The 27608-nt window shown below is 43.6% G+C and overlaps 1 long non-coding RNA gene across 1 annotated transcript; it reads right to left on the reverse strand.

The window, feature by feature from the left end:
• Nucleotides 1-334: 334 nt before the first annotated feature.
• LOC139568482 (uncharacterized) lies at nucleotides 335-22397 on the reverse strand. The gene is made up of 5 exons (XR_011673616.1): nucleotides 21909-22397; nucleotides 6750-6911; nucleotides 6522-6617; nucleotides 2188-2333; nucleotides 335-542 (listed from the first exon to the last, which is right to left on the reverse strand). It is a non-coding gene; the product is annotated as an uncharacterized lncRNA (long non-coding RNA).
• Between the last annotated feature and the right edge of the window lie 5211 nt (nucleotides 22398-27608).

Genomic DNA, 27608 nt, shown 5'->3' on the forward strand with positions numbered 1-27608 from the left:
CAATCGCATGGCAACAACACACACAAGAGCGTGTGTTTATGTCTCTGACTGACTGGTAGTCTGTGTCTCGGGAATGTATTTTGAATGTGCTTGGAACTTCACATTTAGCATTTTGCTATTTTTTGTGTGTGTGTGTGTTGTATCTAAGTGTTTTAGCATGTGGTAGCAGTGGACCAAGGAGCAGATCTGTAAGTGGTGTTAGGTCCCTGTGAGTGAGTGTGTATGGTCTGGGTCGCCGGCTTTTAGTACTGCAGGTCCTCCACTCACCATTCATCCATACCCATGCCTCTCTCCATCCATATCTAGTCTCTATCCTCTATTCATCCTCTCTCCATCCATCTCTAGTCTATCCTCTCTCCATCCATCTCTAGTCTATCCTCTATCCATCCTCTCTCCATCCATCTCTAGTCTATCGTCTACCCATCCTCTCTCCATCCATCTCTAGTCTATTCTCTATCCATCCGCTCTCCATCCATCTCTAGTCTCTATCCTCTATCCATCCATCTTTAGTCTCCATCCATCTTCTCTCCATCCATCCTCTCCTGTGGACCAAGGAGCATTCCATCCTGTGATTGTTGCATGAGATTCTGTATTACATTCAGACACATACACATACATGCATGAACACATATGCACACACACACACACACACAACACCCATGACTACACTAGATACAAACACACACACACCTTCAGGGGATGTTCTCCTTGCTGTAGAACAAACAAGACAATTTTATTGATTTAATTAGCAAAAGCTTTTGTTCTAAAGTAAAGCATTTCAATGATTGGACTATAGCATTATAGGGCTATGAAATCCAATATCAGTTCTGGCCTCATCACCCTGCTACAAGCTGTGTCCAAACATCTGGCCAATAATGGAGAGACAGAGAGCATTGTTGATCTGTCAGGTCAAGGTGGGGCTGCTGCTGGATCAGCTGGATTGATCTGTGGACATAAACATGTATGCTGGGCCTGTACATGCCTGTGATTGAGGGCTTTGGGAGTTTGTGTGTGTCCTCTATTAAGGATCATTCGTCTATGTGTGCGTCTGGCCCCTGGTGGGGGTTATTCATTGTGTGTGTGTGTGTGTGTGTGTGTGTGTGTGTGTGTGTGTGTGTGTGTGTGTGTGTGTGTGTGTGTGTGTGTGTGTGTGTGTGTGTGTGTGTGTGTGCGTGTGCGTGTGCATGCCCTCTGGCTGTGTGTGTGTGTGTGTGTGCGTGCCCTTTGGTATGGTGTGTGTGTGTGTGTGTGTTTGCGCTCTGGTACGGGGTGTGTGTGTGCGCTCTGGTACGGGATGTGTGTCTGTGTGCGTGCCCTCTGATACGGGGTGTGTGTGTGTGTGTGTGTATGTGCGTGCCCTCTGGTACGGGTTGTGTGTGTGCCCTCTAGGACGGCGTGTGTGTGTACCCTCTGGTACGGCGTGTGTGCCCTCTGGTACGGGGTGTGTGTGTGTGCATGCCCTCTGGTACGGGGTGTGTGTGTGTGTGTGTGCGTGCCCTTTGGTATGGTGTGTATGTGTGTGTGTGTGTGTGTGTGTGTGTGTGTGTGTGTGTGTGTGTGTGTGTGTGTGTGTGTGTGTGTGTGTGTGTGTGTGTGTGTGTGTGTGTGTGTGTGTGTGTGTGTGTGTGTGTATGTGTGTGTTTGCGCTCTGGTACGGGGTGTGTGTGTGCGCTCTGGTACGGGGTGTGTGTCTGTGTGCGTGTCCTCTGATACGGGGTGTGTGTGTGTGTGTGTGTGCGTGCCCTCTGGTACGGGTTGTGTGTGTGCCCTCTAGGACGGCGTGTGTGTGTGCCCTCTGGTACGGCGTGTGTGTGTGCGTGCCCTCTGGTACGGGGTGTGTGTGTGCGTGCCCTCTGGTACGGGGTGTGTGTGTGTGCGTGCCCTTTGGTACGGGGTGTGTGTGTGTGGGTGTGAATGCACAGAGAGCTATTAGCTACACATTACATTGCCCCTGTATTTGATGTGTGGGCTTTAAATGTGCTCTTTCTACATGGCCTGTCTTTAACAAGCCCAGTGGGAATGGGCTTTCTCAGAGAGAGCTTAAGCTCCTGGTAGGAATATATATTGCCTCAGCGTGTGTGTCTGCGGTGTGTGTGGCTGCTAGTAGGGTGGGGCATTCGCCTCTGTGTGTGCCTGTCAGCGTGTATCGCGCGTGTGTGTGAGTGAGGAGCAACTGTTGTAACTCACAGTGACTGTAAGCAGAGGCCCTGGCAGGGTGGGACAGCTGTAGACCTGGCCTCAGCGGGGCTGCTGCAGTGCCGGTGGGCCCTTCTCCATGTCACACACAGACCACCAAGCCTCCCTCCAACTTGACACTGCTGCCTGCCAGAGACCTGCCACAGGCCCACAGCACAGACCAGCTTAGGTAGCACATAGTCAAAACATACAGAGAAATAACAGCCAGGCTGAGAGAGAGGAAGGGTGAGAATGAAGGAGAGAGAGAGGGGGTCAGTAGAGGAAAAGACAGGAGTATACATGTAGGTAAAGAAAGAGAGAGGTGGGGTGATAGAATGAGCAGGGTAGAGGGAAAGAAAGAGGTGGTATGTATGTTTAGTCAAGTCAACCTGTGTGGTTTTCCTGTACTCCTTTTTGCTATTCTCCTTTTTCTAGTCCTCCTGGTTCTGACCCTTGCCTGTTTCTGGACTCTGTACCCGCCTGCCTGACCATTCTGCCTGCCTTGACCACGAGCCTGTCTGTCACTCTGTACCTCCTGGACTCTGAGTTGGACTTTTTTGCCTGTCCACGACCATTCTCTTGCCTACCCCTTTGGATTATTAAACACTGTAAGACTTCAACCATCTGCCTCCTGTGTCTGCATCTGGGTCTCACCTTGTGGGTCTCACCCAGCAGACTTGGACCAGCTCCGCCACGCTGTCTCCCTGCAGGGAGCCACCATTAGGAGACATGAGGAGTTGGTACAGAGCCTTTTGGAAGGGCTCAGGTTCTTGAGTGAACGCCACGACCATGGGTTAAAGGCTATTATGGTGCAAATCAGGGAGTTAGCTCAGAGGCTAACTCTGAAAAACCCCAATCACCCAGTAATTTTTCACCTATCTGTGGTGAGTTTATACAGCCTATCCCGGCTCCCCGAGAACGATAGTCAGGGAATCGTGGTACCTGCCAGGGTTTTCTTTCTCAGTGCTCCCTTATTTCTGAGCTACAGCCATCTTAATTTCCTTGAGACAGATCGAAGATAGCGTATATTATTACACTAATGTCGGGAAGGGCGCTCTCCTGGGCTATGGCGGTTTGGGAGCAACAATCTGCCGTTTGTGGTCACCTGGAGGAATTCTTTGCAGAAGTGAGAAAGGTATTTGAGTCTCCGGTTTCCGGAAGAAAGGCGGCCAGTAAACTGCTTGACTTACGTCAACTCCTGTAATGTGGCAGACTACGCGGTTGATTTTCGCACATTGGCCGCCGAGAGTGCCTGGAATCCGGAGTTTCTTTTCGATATTTTTTTTTGCACGGATTATCTGAGGCGGTAAAGGATGAGCTAGCTGCTCGGGAATTGCAGATGGATCTCGACTTCTTTATCGCCCTTACCATTAAAATTGATGGACGCCTAAGGGACCGCAAGAGTGAGAGGAGGTCTGGTCTCGGGCACACTCGCGCACCCGCTATGGCACGTTCACCTCCAAGGGAATCCGGAAGTTTCCGAAGGCAGCTCTTCCGAGAGGATTCGAAGCCACCCAAGCCCTCTCGGGAATCTACGATGGGTGAGTTGGATACTCCTGAGCCTATGCATTTGGGAAGAGCTAGGCTATCAGTTGGGGAAAGCTCACGAAGGATGAATAATAACTGTTGTCTGTACTGTGGAGGGGCAGGACATTTTATAGCTAGCTACCTGTCCTATTAGGAAACCCTTGTCTCTAGTGGGTACAAGCAGTATGGTGAGTCAGACTGGGAGTTCCCTAATTCCCATCACCCGCACACCCTTTTTTGCTCTTGTGCTGTGGGGAGACCAATCTAAGTCTCTCCGAGTGCTCATTAACTCTGGGGGTGATGAATGTCTTATGGATGCCACGATAGCTTCGGAGCTTGGTATTCACACTCAGCCTCTCTCTGTGCCCATGGATGCTAGGGCACTGGACAGCCGCTCTATAGGGGAAATCACCCATAGTACTGTGCCCGTTCAATTACGGGTTTCTGGTAATAACAGTGAGACAATGCAGTTCCTCCTCATTGCATCTCCCCATGTTCCGGTTGTTTTGGAATTTTCCTGGCTTCAAAAGCACAATCCAATGGATTGGACCACAAGCTCCATCCTGGGTTGGAGCCCATTTTGCTATTCCCACTGCCTTCAAGCAGCACAGCCTTTCTCAAGTCATCTTCCTCTGGATGTTAGCAAGACTGTGGATGTCTCTGCTATACCCACAGAATACCATGACCTCCTGGAAGTGTTCAGTAAGGCACGTGCTACTTCCCTCGCACCGTCCTTATGCTTGTGTCATTGATCTTCTCCCAGGCATTACACCACCTTGGGGTTGATTGTATTCTCTGTCTGGACCAGAGACCAAAGCTATAGAGGAGTCTCTGGCCACTGGGGCCGTCTGTCCGTCTGCATCTCCTGCCGGCGCAGGGTTTTTCTTCGTGGAGAAGAAGGACAAGACCCTGCGTCCGTGCATTGACTACCGGGGACTTAATGACATTACTGTCAAGAATCGTTACTCCTCCTACCTCTCCTCAGCGTTTGAACCTCTCCAGGGGGCCACCATGCCTACCACCTGGTTCGGCTACGCGAGGAGGATAAGTGGAAGACAGCCTTCAACACAGCCAGTGGACAATATGAGTACCAGGTCATGCCATTTGGACTCACCAATGCCCCCGCTGTTTTCCAGGCTTGTGTTTGCGTACTTTGACGACATCCTGTTTTTTCCCCCGATCTGCACAAGAACATGTTCTTCATGTCAGACAGTTCCTTCAGCGTCTCCTGGAGAACCAACTGTTTGTGATAGCCTAGAAGTGTGAGTTCCACCGCTCTACAATAACCTTTCTGGGATATGTCATTGCTGAGGGCAATGTTCAGATGGATCCTGGAAAGGTGACAGCAGTGGTGGATTGGCCTCAACCAACGTTCAGGGTGCAGTTGCAACGGTTTCTTGGGTTAGCAAACTTCTACCACCGTTTCATTTGGGACTACAGCACCCTGGCAGCCCCCCTCTTGGCACTCACCTCTCCCAAATGGTCTCCAGCCTTTGTGGACCTGAAGCATCGGTTCACAACAGCACCCATCCTCATCCATCCGGACCCCTCGCGTCAATTTGTGGTGGAAGTGGATGCTTCGGATGTTGGAGTGGAGGACATCCTGTCCCAGCGATCTGCCCAGGACCAGAAGCTTCATCCCTGTGCCGTCCAGTCCCATCTCAATCCTGCTGAAAGGAACTACAATGTCAGCAACCGAGAACTCCTGGCAGTGAAGATGGTGTTGGAAGAGTGTAGGCACTGGCTGGAAGGAGCAGAACAGCCATTCCTGGTATGGACGGACCATAAAAACCTGGAATATCTCCATACAGCCAAGTGCCTCAACTCCAGGCAGGGCCGTTGGGCCCTCCTGTTCACCAGATGTAACTTCACCATCTCCTACCGCCCAGGGTCAAAGAATGTGAAGCCTGATGCCCTCTCCTGCCTATACAGGTCCTCTGCCACACCCTCGACCTCTGAAACCATTCTCCCTACCTCATGCCTTGCTGCCACTGTGGATTGGGGTATTGAGAACCACAATGCTCCCAGCCTGGACCTGAAGGGGCCCCAGCTAACCGGCTTTTTGTCCCTAATCCCGTCCGGTCCCGGGTCCTGGAATGGGCTCATTCCTCCAGGCTGACCTGTCATCCAGGGTCCCGTCGTACACTAGCCTTCCTCTGACAACGTTTCTGGTGGCCCACAATGGTCCCTGACGTCTCTGCCTTCGTCGCCGCATAGACATGCCTTCGTCGCCGCATGCACAGTGTGTGCTCAGAACAAGAATCCACGGCAAGCCTCTGGCCTCCTTCATTCACTACCGGTCCCTCATTGTCCCTGGTCTCATATCTCTGGACTTTGTCACTGGGCTCCCTCCGTCTGATGTACTGTGTACTGTCATGCCCTGATCTGTTTCACCTGTTCCTGTGATTGCCACCACACCCTCCAGGTGTCACTTATTTTCCGCAGTGTATTTATCCCTGTGTTTCCTGTCTCTCTGTGCCAGTTTGTTTTGTATGTTTAGTCAAGTCAACCAGCGTGTTTATCCCGTTCTCCTTTTTTCTAGTCCTCCTGGTTTTGACCCTTGCCTGTTTCTGGACTCTGTACCCGCCTGCCTTGATCACGAGCATGTCTGCCACTCTGTACCTCCTGGACTCTGATCTGGTTTTGACTTTTTTGCCTGTCCACGACCATTCTCTTGCCTACCCCTTTGGATTATTTAACATTGTAAGACTCCAACCTTATGCCTCCTGTGTCTGCATCTGGGTCTCGCCTTGTGCCTTGATAGAGAGTGAAAGAGAGCGGGGGAGATGGAAAGGGAGAGAGTTTGACCTATGACCCACAAGTTAAATATGTCCTCTCTCTTCAACCTGATCTCTTCAAGCTGTGTGGTCTTCATTTCCACCCGTCCCTGGATGCTTTATGACCTCAAACCGAGCCTATACGGATAATATGTACACAGTGAATACATTCATTCAACGTTAATTCAACATTTGGGATAGAGATTGTAAGAGTTGAGTCTGAGTTGTGAAAGCGTTTGAGAGGTAGTGTAAGGAGGATGTTGTTTTTACCTGACAACTGCAGCCGTGGTTTTGAATGTAGCAGAGACGCTTGCTACCTTAAGATGTTTACATTGGCGGCAGTTGGTGTTCTGGTTGTTTACTTGCTGTCAATGGCAATTCCCTATTTGGTGGAGGTTGAGAAACTCCATGGAAGCCATCTGGTAAACCACTCTAAACAAGGCAGATTACATTGTTATGTCATTGTTCAAAAATACATACAGCACAGTCAGTTTCCCTGCCATATTCAAAATACTCTGTAGTCGACCGAGGATACAGTACATGACCACCACAACCTGAGGACTTTAAGGTCCATCCAAACATCTCAATACATACTAGAAGTTAAAGTGATGTACTCCAATTTAGTAGGGAAGTAAATGTAGTGACACTTTAGGAAGGGAAAGCCAGTGTCACTGTGTACATTGCCTTCAAAGTATTGACACACCTTTATTTTTTCCACATTTTCTTGTGTTACAGCCTGAATTTATAATGGATTCAATTGAGATTTTGTGTCACTGGCCTATACACAATACCCCATAATGTCAAAGTGGAATTGTTTTTCTAAATTTTACAAATTAATAGAAAATGAAAAGCCCTTTTATGGCAAGCCTAGATAAGTTCAGGAGTAAAAATATGCTTAACAACTAATGTTGAATGGACTCACTGTGCAATAATAGTGTTTAACATGCTTTTTGACTTGACTATCTCTGTACCCCACACATACAATGATCTGTAAGGTCCCTCAGTCGAGCAGTGAATTTCAAACCCAGATTCAACCACACAAACCAGGGAGGTTTTCCAATGTCTCCCAAAGAAGGGCACCTATTGGTAGATGAAAAATACATCTTTAAAAAGCAGACATTGTATATGCCTTTGAGCATGGTGAAGTTTTTAATTACACTTTGGATGGTGTATCAATACACCCAGTCACTACAAAGATACAGGCGTCCTTCTTAACTCAGTTACTGGAGAGGAAGGAAACCGTTCAGGGATTTCACCATGAGGCCAATGGTGACTTTAAAACAGTTAAGAGTTTAATAGCTGTGATAGAACACTGAGGATGGATCAACAACATTGTAGTTACTCCGCCATACTAACCTGAATGAAAGAAGGAAGCCTGTACAGAATACAAATATTCCAAAACATGCATCCTGTTTGCAATAAGGCAGTAAATCTATGCCAAGACATGAAAATGTCTAGAAATGATCAACAACCAACTTGACAGTGCTTGAAGAATTTAAAAAGAATAATGTGCAAATATTGTACAATTCAGGTGTGCAAAGTTCTTAGAGACTTACCCAGAAAAAGTCACAGCTGTTGTTACTGCCAAAGGTGATTCTAAAAATAATTTATGTCTAAAGACATGTTTTCACTTCGGAAGTATTTCGGGTATTGTGTGTAGATGGGTGAAAATAAAATCTATTTAATCAATTTTGAATTCTGGCTATAAATAATGTGGAATAAGTCAGGGGTATGAATACTTTCTGAAGGCACTGTGTACATTTACTGGGCTCAGCTCAAAGCAACCTGAAGCTGGGAGGGAGGGAGTAAACATGGACACACACTTCCTCAGGGCAACACACTGCAAGGTGATCTATTGGAGTTGGGTGACAGATACTGAGAATGCCTGGGCCTAAATTCAGCCCTCCACTTCATCAAAAACATCCTTCCTCCCTGGCCTGGGTGAGGGATGTGTACACTTCTCTTGATGGCTGGGAGCAAGGCAAACAGGCCATGCATCGTGTCACACTTAAATATCTCCCTCTGTCTGGCGAGAGGTACATTCACATATAGGAACGCGCACACACACACACACACACACACACACACACACACACACACACACACACACACACACACACACACACACACACACACACACACACAGGTGCACGCCGAGGTATACACACACACACACAGGCGGGTGAAAACACACACAAAATCATGGTGTGACCCACATACCAGGCAGCTGCATAGAAAAAGGGAGGAGAGGAGAGCAGAGAAAAGCACCAGTTCACTCCAGCCCCTTGTGAATCTACTAGTGTAAATCTCACCCAGCCATCCCATACCATGTCCCACTCCACACCATTGTAAACTGCAGCCTGCATGTAAGGAAAGTCCCGACTTTTATTTATTTGATCTATCCTTTATTTAACCTGGCGAGTCCCACTGAGATGGTAATCTGGTTTACAAGGGAGTTGATTCTCTAAGCTCATGACTACCTAGTGCTCTGTACAGTATAACAGACCTATACAACCGTAGTCAGTCAGCCAATCAGATGGCTATTTAACACATATGACTGGCCTAGATGCAGTTTCTAATGGGAAATGTCGAGCATTCACCTCACTTCTCTCTCACCTCTGCTGCTAATACTACTCTGTTCCCACCTCTAATTACTACGCCTTTAAATCAAACCAGAAATTAATCCATTTCATTCTCTTCGCCCAATTAAACCATCCATCCTCTTACTTACGCCCACCACAGGGTTCTCTCTCTCTCTCTCTCTCTCTCTCTCTCTCTCTCTCTCTCTCTCTGAATGAGACTTGAGAGTAGTTTAAAGATTCTCACTACTCCGGTTGACTTCCTGGAGAACTAGACCCACCGTGACTGTCTCATTATCTTAATGCTGGCGTCCTAGAGTATCCCACAAAGCCGGGGCTCAATCGGATCACAAGGCCTCTAGACTGCCTGAACCTGAGGAGGAAGAGAGGAAGAGAGGAGGAAGAGAGAGAAAAGGGAAGGGACATGAAGAGAGAGAGAATAGAGAAAGTGTGGTGTGTTCATGCTATCCTCTCTGTTAACCGGGGGGCATTTGAGGCTACATCACATATCACTACTCTGTATGCTAATTGGTTGCAGCCTCTGTTCCTCGGCAGCCAATCCCCCGTCAACACCTCAGCAGACACCCAGGATCGACTTGTGTGTGTGTGGGAAGGTGTTTTCTGTGGGATATACAGTGTCTTCATAAAGTATTCATATATACCCTTCCACATGTTGTTGTGTTACAGCCTGAATTCAAAATGGATTCAATAGATTTTATTCTCACCCATCTACACACAATACCCCCATAATGATGAAGTGAAAACATGTTTTTAGAAATGTTTGTAAATGTATTGAAAATGAAATAAAGAAATATCTCATTTACAAGTATTCACACCCCTGAGTCAATACATGTTAGAATTGCCGTTGGCAGCAATTACACTGGTAAGTATTTTTGTGTAAGTCTCTAAGAGTTTTGCATACCTGGATTATATAATATTTGCACATTATTCTTTAAAAAATTCTTCAAGCTCTGTCAAGTTGGTTGTTGATCATTGCTAGACAGCCATTTTCAAGTCTTGCTGTAGATTCTCAAGCAGATTTAAGTTATTAACTGACTTGCCTAGTTAAATAAAGGTAAAATAAAAAACATAAGTCAAAAATTTAACTCGGCCACTCAGGAACATTCAATGTCGTCTTGGTAAGCAACTCCAGTGTATATTTGGCCTTGTTTTAGGTTATTGTCCTGCTGAAAGGTGAATTTGTCTCCCAGTGTCTTTTGGACAGACTGAACCAGGTTTTCTACTAGGATTTTGCCTGTGCTTATCGCTATTCTGTTTATTTATAACTCCCTAGTAGTTGCTGATGACAATCATATTCATAACATGATGCAGCCACCATGCTTGAAAATATGAAGAGTGGTACTCAGTGATGTTGTATTTACCCCAAACATAACACTTTGTATTCAGGACATAAAGATAATTTCTTTGCCACATGTTTTACTTTAGTGCATTATTATAAACAGGATGCATGTTTTGGAATATTTTTGTTCTGTACAGGCTTCCTTATTTTCACTCTTTTCATTCAGGTTAGTATTGTGGAGTAACTACAATGTTGTTGATCCATTCTCAGTTTTCTCCTATCACAGCCAACTCTGTAACTGTTTTAATGTCACCATTGGCCTCATGGTGAAATCCCTGAGCATTTTCCTTCCTCTCCAGAAACTACATTATGAAGGACGCCTGTGTCCAGTCTTTGTAGTGACTGTGTGTATTGATACACCATCCAAAGTGTAATAAATAACTTCACCATGCTCAAAGGGATATTCAATGTATGCTTTTTACGTGGCCTTTGTGAGGCATTAGAAAACCTCCCTGATCTGTGTGTTTGAAATTCATTGCTCGACTGAGGGACTTTACAGGTAATTGTATGTGTGGGGTACAGAGATGAGGTAGTCATAAAAAAATTATTTTAAACACTTATTGCACACAGAGTGAGTCCATACAAATTATTATGTGACTTGTTAAGCACATTTTTACTCCTGAATTTATTTAAGCTTGCCATAACAAAGAAGTTGAATACTTATTGACTAAAGACATTTCAGCTTTTCATTTTTAATTAATTTGTAAAAATCTGTAAAAATTCCATTTTGACATTATGAGGTATTGTGTGTAAACCAGTGACACAAAATCTCAATTTAATCCATTTTAAATTCAGGCTGTAACACAAGAACATGTGGAATAAGTCAAGGTGTGTGAATACTTTCTGAAAGCAATGTATCAAAGTATTTAGAGAAATCACCGTTATATGGTTATGTCCGACACTTTTCAAGCGTTTCTCAGCCTTTGACAGAGGCGTTAACCTGGTTTTTATTGGTATCTCATAATTGAAAACCAATTATCTTATGTTATGTTAAAAGGCCTTTGTGTTAGCTTAGCTGGAAAGGGTTTCACTTGTTGGAACAGGTTATTTTCAGGGGAGTTCATGAACGAGGCAAAGTTGAGTTTAATTTACTGCACCACATGAATTTTCTTATCTCTCGCTCTGGGAACGGAGACGAGTGTTTACTCAATACAACTTCTTTATTAACTTCATATATCTAAAATGGCCGTGGCGGAGGTTGCTAAAGCTTCAAAAGACTGCAGTTGTGTGGTGTGTTACATCAAATATTACCCTTCTTCAGAAGAAATCTACAGCCATAGTCTAGAAATGGTGGCATGCATTGATGCAACAGTTGGCTACTGAATAAAACCTATTTATTGAGAAGAAGATGAAGACAATGAAGAAGATGAAGATAAATAATAAAAGACGAAGAAGGCAGGAACCACCCGGAATAATCTAAAGCAGTGGTCACATACCTTTTCTGAGTCAAAATGCAATTCGAGATCTACCGCTCAGATTATTTTTTATATTTTTCACATGATTTAAAAAACGTAAGCCTAGGCAACATTAACCTGTTAAAAACGGTACTCTAGTAATGAGGTTTGTGCAGTAGGCTATAAGCCCAATATATTATCACTGCATATTGGCTTTGCTTCTCAGACCATTTTTTACAATTATATTTCAACATTTGAGGTAGGCTATATGATCACACCATTAATAGACCAGTTGTTGTATTATTGTGAGGCACAGTTGAATGAGCATAAATTTAAATAATTAGCTTTTTTTTTATTTTACTAGGCTGATGGAGCCTGCATCTGATGGTCAGTCTCAGCAGAGGGAGAGAGCAGCAGACTTAGGGGCCTCCGCTGACACTGACCAAAAAGGGACATAGTCTTCAAATCAAATGTTATTTGTCACATGCGCCGAATACAACAGGTGTAGGTAGACCTCACAGTGAAATTCTTACTTACAAGCAACAATGCAGTTCAAGAAATAGAGTTAAGAAAATATGTACTAAGCAAACTAAAGTTAAAAAAAATATTAAAATCAAGAAGTAACAAGACAATTGCATATCAGTGAGGCTATATACAGGGGACACTGGTACCGTGTCAATGTGCGGGGGTACAGGTTAGTCGAGGTCATTTGTAAAGTGACTATGCATAGATAATAAACAGCGAGTAGCAGCAGTATAAAAACAAAATGGGAACACATCGCTTACCTGGCATGCATGGCAGCTGAATCGGGTGCACCTTCCAACAACAGAGTGAGACAAAAAAGAAAAAATAGGAACGCAAGGCTTATTGTTGGGTTTTTTACAGAATATTTGGCGATCGACTAGGAATGCCTTGGAGATCGACCTGTTGATGACCGTTCCAAACAGGGTTTCGATGTAGAAGCGCTGTAAAGCCACTTTACTCCATTACAAACTAAAAGGGAAGTCAAGGAAGTCAAAAGATCCTACTGGGGGATCGATGCCAGTGTCAACTCTAGACGTCACATGACCAAAAAACATCCCCACAGTGTGTGACGCATCAGATCCCGCAGAGCTATGTGCACAGGAACTGGCCAAGACAAAGACTTGTGGAATAACAAGAAGCAAAATGGGCAACGAAAGATGCTGTCCACAAAAGAAAAATACATTTAGGTGTCGTGAAAAAAACACTTGCCCTCTTTGCTTACACATGGGCAGCACTGTTGGTTTTGGAGTTCCATGGATGGCCAGGCCAAAGGCCAGCGGCTATGGATGTCCAGGCCAAGGGTTTCCATGTCCTGCAATGAGAGAGTGGCTCCAAGAATAAGAAGGCACATCACTAGCTGCTGGGCGAGGGTCTTCTGAGGTCTGCCTTGTCACATTGTGATCCACAGACATCAATCTAGTGTCAACATAAAACAGCTCTTTGTTCGGCCCTGTAGAACAGTTGTGCCACACACACATTTTCCCCCTGAAACGGACTATAAATGGACTTTGCTTCTCCTTCAAGATGAAGGGGGTTTGCCAACATAAAGACCAAAGAGGAACAATCATGTTTTCTCTGTGATTTGAAGGAGCTCCATTGACAGTTTTGATAGGGGCGGAAGACTAATTTTAGAGGGGTTTTGAGGAAGATGGATTTCCCCTTACGGTCATGTCGTCCTATCAACTGAGCCAGCCTGGACAAGGAGGACTAGACTGTGGGTCTTCAAGCTGTAACCTTCATGCTGTGCTGTTGAGACCGACTGAGAAAACCCAAAGATACTTCAGAAACCATGAAAATCTCATTAAGTTCACCGGCCCTAATCAGTCCTTGAAGACTGCAGGAGGCCATTGAGGTAGCAAGGTTGTCTCCCCTTAGTCCTTTCCAACGTGCTGTGCAGAGATTTGAACGGTTGAGCATCTGTGGCTTACTCTGCGAAGTCTGTTTTAGCGTAAAAGTGGTCTATTAGTTACTGAATGACAGGGATTTTGTGCAGTTTTGCACAATACAGACCCCTGCCAACATTAGTTTACTGTGAACGCTTCATTCAACGGCCACAACCATATCTAAAGCATCATCGGACACATGCCAATCACCCAACGGAGTGCTGTGTACATTGCAGAATGCACGTCGGGGGCCTCCTGGTTTTGCAACGCAAACTAAAAGAGCCGGCGAGGTTTGCTAACATGCATCGTTGACCCCAAATCGCCAGAAAACAACTACAAATCTGTCAGCACCTCCCCCATGGCTGGTTGGTGAGGACAAGGAGGGTGGAGAAGTATCTAAACGGTCTTCCATAATATTTGTGCTGAAGGAGGCAGTTTTCTCTGAGACAGGACCACTTTGGGCTTTGAGGACCTATATTCACAGAATGGAAACACACAAGCACTGAAGTTAGCACTGAATATGAATATGAGGTATGCATATGCGCGAACAAACTCACCATGACAAACACTGGAAAAGGTTGGCCCGCCCATTAGCCTACAAAGGATTCATTCCATGCTTTGTCGGCGACTCAGCGCACAAGCCTCCACGCCAAATAGCAACTTGACATTCCAGTCCATATGAAGCAAACCAAACAGTGGGTTAAGGAGCCATGAAGTGCAGCATTAGTGTACACAGCCATAAGTCAAGAGATCTAACCAAGATAAAAATGGACAGGAGTCCTGATTAAAAAGGCAGGGAAAGCCTGGGACAACTGTTTACCTGACCTTTCAACTCCTCCTCCTCAACTCAGGCTCATTGTGCAACATTGGGCTCTGCGTCTTGGTTGTTTACAATGGTGATATATAGAAGCGGATTAAATTGTTCCCTGCTGTTAAAATACATTGGATTTGTTGATGCTGGTGGGTGCTCTGTTTAGTGAACGCTCCAATTAAAGACAATCAGGCTATTTCAGAATGATGGGAATTTACCAAGGCAGGCCGTATTATAAACACTATCCAGGTGATTGGGAGTGAGACATTTAATGATTAGTAATTACTGGAGGAAATTACCATTATGGAGATGCAACACATGGTTAAGCCATGGCTAAGTCGTTCTGTTTACTCTGGGTTGTCCCTATCATAAAGTGTCTCAGAGTAGGAGTGCAGATCTAGGTTCAGTTTTTTGCCTTTTAGATCATAATGAATATGACGGGGCCAGGTCTCAGACTCTCAGTAGCCGGTTGGCTGAAATCAGGTTGGAAGTGTTTGTTTATAAAGGGGGATACGGCGGAGGGTGAAGGTGTGCTCCACTTTCTCGCCCGGCCTCTCTGCCTTTGTGTCGGTGTGTTTGTGCAGGATTTGAGTGGCTCTTCAAGTGTTTGAGCTCCATCCGTTAGGCCAAGACACCTTAATCGTGGCACCCATAGTCAGTGAGATCTAGGCCCATGCCGCCGCTGAAGGGAACCTGGGCTCGTCCCATGGGTGTGGCCTTCTCTCCTGTTGAGTCATGCATCACTCAACATCAACCCCCCTTCATGGAGACACACACACCATAACCTCCCTCCACATTCACATCACACAATACATGCACACGACAATATATGCACACACTGCACACAATACACACATCCAACACACACCAGCCCCCACCTGTCTCCCGACCAGCCCTCCACCGTTGGCCATTTATCAACACCTGAACCACCACTCACAGCTCGGCGTCTTTAGGCCTGATGACTCACACTAGAGGGGGCGCATAGAGAGTCCATGGTGCATGTCATACAGGTAGTTCTCGCACCACTCACTTTCTCTTTCCGGAAATGTTTGTCATCATCACTCAATGAAGCTTGGTTATATTCGAAAGGATTTCTCCAATGACAGAGATTTTATTTTATTTTTATTTATTTAACCTTTATTTAACCAGGTAGGCAAATTGAGAACACGTTCTCATTTACAATTGCGACCTGGCCAAGATAAAGCAAAGCAGTTCGACACATACAACAACACATAGTTACACATGGAGTAAAACAAACATATAGTCAATAATACAGTGAAAAAAAATAAGTCTATATACAATGTGAGCAAGTGAGGTGAGATAAGGGAGGTGAAGGCAAACAAATATATGTATAAATAAATAAAAATATAAAAGGCCATGGAGGCGAAGTGAGTACAACACAGCAAGTAAAATAAAAACTAAAAAAACACTGGAATGGTTGGTTTGCAGTGGAAGAAAGTGCAAAGTAGAGACAGAAATAATGGGGTGCAAAGGAGCAAAATAAATTAATAAATAAATACAGTAGGTAAAGAGGTAGTTGTTTGGGCTAAATTGTAGATGGGTTATGTACAGGTGCAGTAATCTATGAGCTGCTCTGACAGCTGGTGCTTAAAGCTAGATGGAGGAGGAGCATCATCACTCAAGAAAGAAACAGGAAGAACTGGACAATAAACGGCCCAACTCACCTCCCCCCCATCTAGATAGTCACCGGAGACACTTCCCAAATCTTCAAGACTTTTGTAATGGAATATTTTGACAGCATGCAATGCTTAATTACTTTGCTGGAGTTGCAGAGCGTCAAACCTGCACCGACTTGCTGTGATAGAAAGACGTAATTCATTCAATAAGAAGGGGGGGCATGACTTTGCTTCAAGGTGCGAGGACAAGAATATACTGCTCTGTTCTGTTCCTCTCCAATGGAAACCAATGGCCCTTAGCCGTCTTACCACTGCATTACCGCTGTGTCTAAGGACAGACTTCTACAGAGCCTCGGAGCCTAGTAGAAGCACCGTGTCTGTCCTGTGATAGCTGTATGAGATTCCACATGCTCTGAGTAATTCCTCCCTCCCTCCTCCCTCACTCCTTGTGCGGTGCGTGGCCCTGAGTCATCAGCCCAGCCAGGCCCCCACACTTTCCTTCCCAGCCCCTCTCTGGCTGTGGCGAGGAGGACGGCGGATTCACCGACCAACCGAAGATTCACGATCCTCCCAGATGAAACTCACCGAATAGCCGCCAAAGGCGATGACTCACCCCCACGGAGGAGCACTCCTCTCCGTCTCCTCCTCCAGCCAGCCTCCCCCTCTCAGACAGTTCTCCAACCCCACCACACCCCAACCCGGATCAGATCAGAATCCTCCGCCCGTCTCTCTGTCTGGCCCTTGGCGCAAAGTCAAGAAACTGGAGGACATATAGCTCACTTGTCTGCATGTTAAACAATGGCGACTGGTGAGATAATGACATCCTAAGGCCAGCCTGCAAGGTACTTAGCTATCATTAGTGAGGATGAAGATGTCTATAGTTCTGTCTGGGCAAGGTGTGCTGTGATCTTGAATCATCCCACTCATCTAAAGTATCGTGATGCTGTACGTAGCATCTTGAACGAGCCGTGAACTTCGGATAAGAACGTCTGTTGCATCTACCTAGAGTTGCATCTAACTAGATTTGTTTGACTAATTCATTGACAAGTTAGGAAAACACCCTGACGAAGGCCGTAATGTCGAAATGCGTCAGTTGGGAATAACAAATAAGCATTTTCTATTCAATTTTCAATGACCTCCAATTTGTTCCAATACTGTCTGAACATCTTTCAGGGACTTGACAATGTGACCAATGGATTTCATAGAGCTTGTAATATGTCCGTATGAGTGCGTCGCCCATAACATAGAGACGTGTTCTTATTGGAGAATCTGTTGACCATTGCAAGAGCAATAAGGATTTTTAGGGGCATTATGACTGGGTTAATAAAACACAGCTGCCCCTAAAAGTCCCTCACTTTTCTTGCTGCCTTTTTCTCATTCTCCCTCCCTCTCTCTCTTTCTCTCCCTCTCTCTTATGTCTGTTCCAACTATTTTGAGATTGAACCGTAGCGTTTACTGGCTTGTGGACTGGCTGAGGAGTGGGTTCACAGCTTGGATTAGTTGGGTACCAGCAGAACTGTGGCTGGATCATTCGGAACAACAAACAGAGGCGAAAGAAGAACCAACCAGCCTGTCGATAGGCCAACACATTAGACTTTTGAGTTTAGATGGATGGGGCTAGAGGGTTGCATGTTTCACACAAAGCAATTTATGAATTGTATATTTATAATGGCTGAGTTTTATTGGGATTAGCACGGGCGTTTTAAAGGGGGTTGAATGAGTTCAGAGCTTCAGTCTTTCTCAGGAGGGTCCCTAGTCTAGTTTATTAGCTCTTCAGCTTTATTGTAGCAGACAAGGTAAACACAACCTAGACCAGTTGAATTAGAGGAGTTTGCCGTATTCACAATTACTATGTAATGACAATATATTACTACATTACAATTACTACATAACAAGACATATGTTATGGCTTTAGGAATTGCTGTGTTTAAGTTGGAAACTCAACGAACAAATCCAATGACCTGACATATCTTGAACAAGCATTCCCTGGCATATGCTCACACATGTAGTGTAGGCCCAGGCCTAGTTACAGCTGCAGCCTGTGTTAGAGACTGATATGGTCTAGTTAAAGTGATTACAAAGACTATTGCAAGTCGCGAGATGAGTTACTGGACCTGGAACAATGTAAAATTCCATTGAGAAAGGCTTTTGAGGCGGTAGCAACGAGCACTGTTTATATCCTAACTTTAATCAGCACTCTTGGTGGATATCCCAGATATCTAGCATAGCCATGGTGCTTATTCAATCCAGGCCCAGGACCGTGTTACCAGCCTCCCAAGCCTTCCTACTTAGGCCCTCTATGCTCACATACTCATTCACACTGGCTGGTTTCCTGGTTGGTATTGAGGAGGAGTTGTGTCATGCAGGGTTTTTGGTTTAGTTTTTGTAGTGAGTCATTTCATCTTTATGGTAGTAGGATGTAAATCAGCATAGGCCTACATACAGTGGGGAGAACAAGTATTTGATACACTGCCGATTTTGCAGGTTTTCCTACTTACAAAGCATGTAGAGGTCTGTAATTTTTATCATAGGTACACTTCAACTGTGAGAGACGGAATCTAAAACAAAAATCCAGAAAATCACATTGTATGATTTTTAAGTAATTCATTTGCATTTTATTGCATGACATAAGTATTTGATCACCTACCAACCAGTAAGAATTCCGGCTCTCACAGACCTGTTAGTTTTTCTTTAAGAAGCCCTCCTGTTCTCCACTCATTACCTGTATTAACTGCACCTGTTTGAACTCGTTACCTGTATAAAAGACACCTGTCCACACACTCAATCAAACAGACTCCAACCTCTCCACAATGGCCAAGACCAGAGAGCTGTGTAAGGACATCAGGGATAAAATTGTAGACCTGCACAAGGCTGGGATGGGCTACAGGACAATAGGCAAGCAGCTTGGTGAGAAGGCAACAACTGTTGGCGCAATTATTAGAAAATAGAAGAAAATAGAAGAAGTTCAAGATGATGGTCAATCACCCGCGGTCTGGGGCTCCATGCAAGATCTCACCTCGTGGGGCATCAATGATCATGAGGAAGGTGAGGGATCAGCCCAGAACTACACGGCAGGACCTGGTCAATGACCTGAAGAGAGCTGGGACCACAGTCTCAAAGAAAACCATTAGTAACACACTACGCCGTCATGGATTAAAATCCTGCAGCGCACACAAGGTCCCCCTGCTCAAGCAGGCGCATGTCCAGGCCCGTCTGAAGTTTGCCAATGACCATCTGGATGATCCAGAGGAGGAATGGGAGAAGGTCATGTGGTCTGATGATTCAAAAATAGAGCTTTTTGGTCTAAACTCCACTCGCCGTGTTTGGAGGAAGAAGAAGGATGAGTACATCCCCAAGAACACCATCCCAACCGTGAAGCATGGAGGTGGAAACATCATTCTTTGGGGATGCTTTTCTGCAAAGGGGACAGGACGACTGCACCGTATTGAGGGGAGGATGGATGGGGCCATGTATTGCGAGATCTTAGCCAACAACCTCCTTCCCTCAGTAAGAGCATTGATGATGGGTCGTGGCTGGGTCTTCCAGCATGACAACGACCCGAAACACACAGCCAGGGCAACTAAGGAGTGGCTCCGTAAGAAGTATCTCAAGGTCCTGGAGTGGCCTAGCCAGTCTCCAGACCTGAACCCAATAGAAAATCTTTGGAGGGAGCTGAAAGTCCGTATTGCCCAGCGACAGCCCCGAAACCTGAAGGATCTGGAGAAGGTCTGTATGGATGAGTGGGCCAAAATCCCTGCTGCAGTGTGTGCAAACCTGGTCAAGAACTACAGGAAACGTATGATCTCTGTAATTGCAAACAAAGGATTCTGTACCAAATATTAAGTTCTGCTTTTCTGATGTATCAAATACTTATGTCATGCAATAAAATGCGAATTAATTACTTAAAAATCATACAATGTGATTTTCGGGATTTTTGTTTTAGATTCCGTCTCTCACAGTTGAAGTGTACCTATGATAAAAATTACAGACCTCTACATGCTTTGTAAGTAGGAAAATCGGCAAAATCGGCAGTGTATCAAATACTTGTTCTCCCCACTGTATATCTTTAAATGACCTGAAACAGAGAATATGAAAGTTAATGATAACTTCTCACTTAGTTTGAGGGTGTCATCTATTTGATTCCGTTTTTTAATCGATCTAAACTTGAAACTCTGTTCACTTTTGAGGTGAATTTTTATAGCAATTCTCCAGTTAGAAGATAATGTTTCACAAATGCTAATCGTCAAGGTTTATTGTATTTTGTCCTTATACTGATAACAAACAGGTTAAGTGTTAAAGTAAGTGATATGTAAAATAGTTCAACGGAGCTGCCATCTGACAGCTGCAGCTTTGTCACAACTGCAGCTTAAAATGGCAGGCTTGTATAAACAACGTCTGTGTTAAAGGAATGAGACGAACACCGCCTACTTAAACTATATAAAACAGCACCGTAAAGAAATGTATTGATGTTAGTCAGATGGTGAGATAGTAGGCCTAAATAGTAGAGGTTGTAATACAGTACTATGGCAATGATCATTATACTTAGATATATAATAATTAGATAGCATTGGATCCATCTTTAAATAAAACACATGCTTCAGCATATGTCTTACCTAGGTGTCATTTGAGTATGTAGATGTCACCATCAGCATTCCTAATATTAATTACGTAAAGCATTTAGAGTATAGATGCTAAATTCACTAGTGGGGTATGTAGACTATGGCATTCGCTGGTGAAAATATGTCTGAGACTAATTTTGGTAACTGACTTCACTGCTACTTTTATGACTAACACACTTTAAGCATATTAGAAGATGGCCTTTTTATCCCTCTCAGTTGAATTCAACTCTTATCTCAGACGTACAAAGTATTCTCAAGTAGACTGTTAAGAGATGTCCTAAAAGTTATTGCATCTTTGCATGAAGACGTTTTTTTTATGGGCCAATCTAAGACTATTTCCAAGATGTAGGTCTGATAAATGTTGAGAACACACGAAGGCCTGTCAGAGATTTAAGCCCACGTGTCACATGTAGAAAAGATATGGACTTAATGTGATGTCATCTAAAAGTAGTTATAGATCGGTGTTGTAAAAGGGTATTAAATAATTGTTTTGCTGACTTGTAATCATTTCTTAGGACAATCTTATTACAACAATGAACAAACGATCTCAATTTGACCCTTTCACTTCTAGAATAAGGAACAATACAAGGCCTGTGCGTTTTGCGCAAAAGTTATACACTTGGTTAGGTAGACCATATTCAGGGAAATGTGCAGTGCATGTCGTCTCCCCAAATTGCATTAGTGCGAAATAGTTCACAAGTACAGAACCTATATTTTGTCAGTTCACTTGCAATATATTCTGAACGTGTTGGTCACATGAGTCAGAAACTGGGACTTTGTAGGCCAGTTGAATGAATGAAGACTCACCTTGCCCGCAAAGACCCAGCCTCTGGCACACACTGGTTTCAGAGCACTCTATAATTGTGTGAGGAATTGTGGCTTGTCCTTGATATATAATTGTATTATGATGAATAATGACGAACAAAATAGCCTAAATCCTGGTAGTTTAGCATTCATTCAGTATATCCTATTCAAAAACGCAGTTGACACAAAATAATTGTCCCAATATTGTCGACTACTTCCTACCCAGACAAGAAGGCGCAACAATCAATTCAAGGAAGTCTACAGAACCGTAATAGGCTATTCATATTCACTGTTTGACTGAGCTAACGTTGTCTTTACCTGATATTCTCCAATGTCACAAACATGTTCAGCATAAACACGCAACGCGGTAGGATCCGTGATGTCTCGTCCGCATCCCTTGGACAGCAAGATGACTTCGCGCAAAACCCTCGCTTGATGAGTGTATGGGAGAGATTGGAGATGCGTGCGAAGTTGAAGTTCGCTGCTGCTCATCACACCACCACCGCCCCTCTTTTTGATCAGTGGCGCTGGTATTGCACAATCCCCAAATTTAGAACGAATATCCTTGGGGACGAATTGCACCATTTTCTTTCAAAATAACTTGAAATGTTGTTTTCTCCTAAATAAGAAAAACGCACTCGTGCCACGGTGCCACTGATTCGCCTAAGCTTTTTTTCATGGATAAATGCGATGTTTTCCAGTCTGAGCGACCCCGGTGCGCTACGCACCGCCGACGGTCCTCAAAGTATCCATTCTCTGTAAACGGGCTTGCTGATGTTATTGCCCAGTTGTAGGCTATATGACCACGACATCGCCAAGAGCTGAAAGGATTTGATATATGGTGTTGCGCCCTCGTGCTGGGACCTCCCCAAAATGGGCTTCTGCTAAGTGGTAACCTGGTTATTTTGAGCGCGTCACTTCGACTTGTCTCCAAGTTATAGGTTTCCATTGCCAAGGTTGGGCGCAGCACTTGACTGATATTGTTATAGGCTACTTATTGATGGAGTAGACATTCATAGAAATCGGCACACTATTGACAACACAACGAAAGAAAAGTGGACACATTCCTATGGTTTCTTTCTCATACGAATTATACATTTATTTAACCCACATAATAATGTCATCAAATTGGCATATTATACCCTTATAGGCATAATGACCGTTATTAAGAAACATTTTAGATTTTATGTAAGCATGGCACTAGCCAATACTACGATTTTATATGATTATTATATTGTCCCATAATTTCCCTTGCGCTCCTACTTCTTTTGGTGGTGTGGTGCGACTCCATGTGGCAACTAATTGAGGATTATTGTAGTAACAAGAATGAATAGGACTATAGAGCACGCCCTACTTTCTGTGCGTAATGACGCACTTGCGTAGGAGCAATGTCACAGTTGCAACACCGATTTATTCTAAACTGTATAATCATTTTCATAAACCACAGATACGGATGTTCATCCTTATTCCAACAACGATTTGCATAACATTGGCAATCCCTTGGTGAGTATTATTCGTGTGTGTGTAATAGTCGCATGATGTCGCGCTGGCGAACTTTGGCTTGAGTTTCGACCGAAGGATGCGTTTGTTTTTTTTTAAAGCTATTGTTTTGGCAATCAATATTATTTTTATAAAGTAAATTATCGCAATCAATATTATTTTATCTCCTTCCTGTGTCCTGTCCTGTTAAATATTTAACAAATGCCACTGGCAGCCATAGACATTTAGGAATATGGTGCCTCGATTTTGGACATAGGCTATTCAAATTGGTCCCAGTTTCGAATTGTTTTCTCGTGGGGAACTCATCACTAATCAAATGAGATTTTTACATGATTCGTTTTATTCCATCGCAAAGTTCCATATTTACTAAGATGAAGATTGTCAGGAGGGACCAACAGGCTATCTCGGTGCGCTGATGTCAGTCAGTCAGCTGGTGTTAGTCTGGGAGGCTTCATAACAGCTGGTCATTCTGACAAAGATGAGAATGATACCTATTAAAAAAAAAACAGCAATCATACCATATTGTGGATGATGAAGGAATATCCTATTGATAAGTTGCCTGAACAATCACAGATATATCACCTGTCAGAAAAACTGTCTCAAAGAGCCTGTATGTAGAGCTACTTCACAGTTTCCTCTTTCAAACTAGCCATATTACCTCCATGTAAGGGGTCAGAGGTCACCATAGTGTGCCCTGTGTGTACCTATCTCTCCTTCCCCCCCAGTGAGGGCCGTGTAGTGGGGCCCGTGAGATGTGTAGTGTGTAGTGGGGCCCGGCCGATGAGGCTGGGGTCCAGCTCCAGCGGCGCCCTGCAGCACCCCAATGGTCCCCCCCACTATGAAGGCACTGGTGGACGCCGTGTGGGCGGTGTGGAGCATCAGTGCCTCCGTCTATGACTACATCCACACCAGCGCCATGGAGGAGCGCATCCACACGCTGGAGACCGTCACCACCATTCACCAGTGTGTCACCGCAGCGCTGACCGCTGGAGTGGTGGTGCTCTTCACCTACATACTGTTGAGGAAGCACTGAGGGGGAGTGAGGAAGGAGAAGCCATGCAGGGCCCAGGAGGCAAGTTGTGAGGACAACACTGGATTACCATAGTGATCAGAAGCATTGAGAGTGTGGGTCTGGACAGTCATCCAGAGCCCTGGAGAGGCCTACCGGCCTACATGGATTAGATGGAGCAGGACATGATTAATAAGGGATTTTTGGCTATTTGGCCTTTATCTCGACTGCCAATTGTACCATTCTACTGCGGAGGTGTTGCTGGACACTGTGTGTCTCAGTGAGTCAATAGTTTCACTCGCTTTGCACCAATGGAAGAAGAAGACATGGGCAGAGATGGGCAGAAGATGCATCAAAATGTATCTTTTTACAAATACAAGTTACTTTAAAGTAGAGGTCAACCGATTATGATTTTTCAACGCTGATACCGATTATTGGAGGACCAATAAAAGCTGATACCAATTAATCGGCCGATTTTTATATATATATATATATTTGTAATAATGACAATTACAACAATACTGAATGAACAATGAACACTTATTTTAACTTAATATAATACATACATAAAATCTATTTAGTCTCAAATAAATAATGAAACATGCTCAATTTGGTTTAAATAATGCAAAAACAGTGTTGGAGAAGAAAGTAAAAGTGCAATATGTGCCATGTAAAAAAGCTAACGTTTAAGTTCCTTGCTCAGAACATATGAAAGCTGGTGGGTCAATATTCCCAGTTCTTCAATATTCCCAGTTAAGAAGTTTTAGGTTGTAGTTATTATAGAAATTATGACGCGTCGACTATTTCTCTCTATACCATTTGTATTTCATACACCTTTGACTATTGGATGTTTTAATAGGCACTTTAGTATTGCCAGCCTAATCTCAGGAGTTGATTGGCTTGAAGTCATAAACAGCGCTGTGCCTCCAACATTGCTAAGAGCTGCTGGCAAACGCAGTAAAGTTTGAATGAACGCTTACAAGCCTGCTGCTGCCTACCACCGCTCAGTCAGAGTGCTCTATCAAATATCAAATCATAGACTTAATTATAATATAATAAACACAGAAATACGAGCCTTTGGTCATTAATATGGTCAAATCCGGAAACTATTCTTTCAGTGAAATACGGAACCGTTACGTCATTTATTGAACGGGTAGCAACTCTAAGTCTAAATATTGCTGTTACATTGCACAACCTTCAATGTTATGTCATAATTATGTACAATTCTGGCAAATTAGTTCGCAACGAGCCAGGCGGCCCAAACTGTTGCATATACCCTGACTCTGCTTGCACTGAACGCAAGAGAAGTGACAATTTCCCAAGTTAATATTGCCTGCTAACATGAATTTCTTTTAATTAAATATGCAGGTTTAAAAATATATACTTCTGTGTATTGATTTTAAGAAAGGCATTGATGTTTATGGTTAGGTACATTTGTGCAAAGATTGTGCTTTTTTCGACAATGCGCTTTTGTTAAATCATCACCCGTCTGACGAAGTTGAAGTAGGCTGTGATTCGATTATAAATTAACAGCCACCGCATTGATTATATGCAACGCAGAACAAGCTAGTTAAACTAGTAATATCATCAACCATGTGTAGTTAACTAGCGATTATGTAAAGATTGATTGTTTTTTATAAGATAAGTTTAATGCTAGCTAGCAACTTACCTTGGCTCCTTGCTGCACTCTCGTAACAGGTGGTCAGCCTGCCACGCAGTTTCCTCGTGGATTGCAATGTAATCGGCGTCCATAAATGCTGATTACCAATTGTTATGAAAACTTTAAATTGGCCCTAATTATATCGGTGGGCCTCTACTCTAAAGACTAATGTATCAAACTAAAATACAAAATACTTTTGCAAAGTATTGTATTTAGAATGATTTATTTTTTAATACAAAATACATTTGCAAGTACACGCCTTCACTACAACAATATTCTTAGTAACGAATTTTTTTTTTTTTAAACATTTGCTATGACTGTAATATGTGGTTGTTTATCTACCTTGGTTGAATGCACTGACTAAGTCGCTATGGAAAGATGTCTGCTAAATGACCTAAATGTAAAAATGAACAATTGCAAAGCACACTGGGTATTATTATTGGCCTCATTTTGTGGGTGGAGCGCATCAATAATACCCACCATGCTTTGCAGGTGGACATTTTTACATTGACATGTTGTTCACTCAGCAGACACTCATATAACACCATAGTGCCGTGACTTCTGATACCAATGCAGGGTGAAAGGGGGCCACCAAATGTTGAACTGCTATAAAATAAAAATGGTATAGAAAATTATTTTGTATTTTGAAAATATAAATTACAGGTCTCGAAAGTATCTTGTTACAAACTACATTGAATTGTATTTTAGGCCGGTGAAATGCAAAGGACAAAATACTCAAAAGTAATTTACATTTCAAATACATGTAACAGGAATACTGCCCATCTCTGGATGTGGGGATGCTAAAACCACAGAGATACCTCAACCTGCAGACTGTAATCTAATAACGCACTAAAGGGATGCTAACTATCATTAGGTTTGCCTGCCTTAATATGCCTCAAGTGGTTTCACTCCCCAGATGGAATAACAGTATTAGTGAGATAGGTTTTCATGTTGGCACTAATTGCTTATCCCACCTGTATGATGCATGCGAAAACTGTAAACTGGGGATTCCCTCTTCAATACCATGATTGTATGAGGTGCCAGCCCAACAGTCTATAATTGGAAGTCTTGGTCATGAAGATGAAAGCGTTCACTTAGAGGTTAACTATTATATCACCCAGTGAGGGAGAGTGGAATATCATGCGACGGACTGAATGTGTTCTCAAGAGGCCTTATTTGTTGTAGAAAATTGGCCTCAAGGTTCTCCTATGAATTACTCTGTAGGAGAAGGGGAGTTTCTGTGAAGCATTCAAAAGATCAACACACTGGTCGTCATGAATGCCATTTAGTACAGTACGTGTTCTTTGATAAAACAACTTTAAAGCATGTTTATTTGATTACTAAAATAAATAATTGTAGATGGTCTTGTAATGCAAGACTTTGTAGTGGCATTTCGTGGCGTTAGTTGAACATGGCTACAGCTGTGAAGGTTACGTCACTGGAAAGAGTATTTAGAAGCATCCTTACCTGTAAAATGTGAATCAACCTGAATGTTTTGGTACATTGTTTATAAATGCTTTAGTTTCAGTAATTCTCGCTTTCATCATTAAAAAGGTATTAAACACATTGTAGGCCTTAAAAAAGCCATGAATATTGTATTAAGTGCAATGTTATGTTGTATAATCCATTTAAATTGTACACTTGCTACAATATATGACGAATACACAACGTTTGCCCTATCATCTTGTTCAGATTGCTAAAATGGGCCTCAGTGAAATGTTTCAGGTAAATCAAACATTTATTCACCTCCTGGATCTTTGTGTGAATGTAGTGCCTTCAGCCTTATTCTAAAATGGATTAAATAAAAACATTTCCTCAGCAATCTACTCACAATACCGCATAATGGCAA

The sequence above is a fragment of the Salvelinus alpinus genome, chromosome 2 (assembly GCF_045679555.1).
Source record: "Salvelinus alpinus chromosome 2, SLU_Salpinus.1, whole genome shotgun sequence".
Classification (NCBI taxonomy): domain Eukaryota; kingdom Metazoa; phylum Chordata; class Actinopteri; order Salmoniformes; family Salmonidae; genus Salvelinus; species Salvelinus alpinus.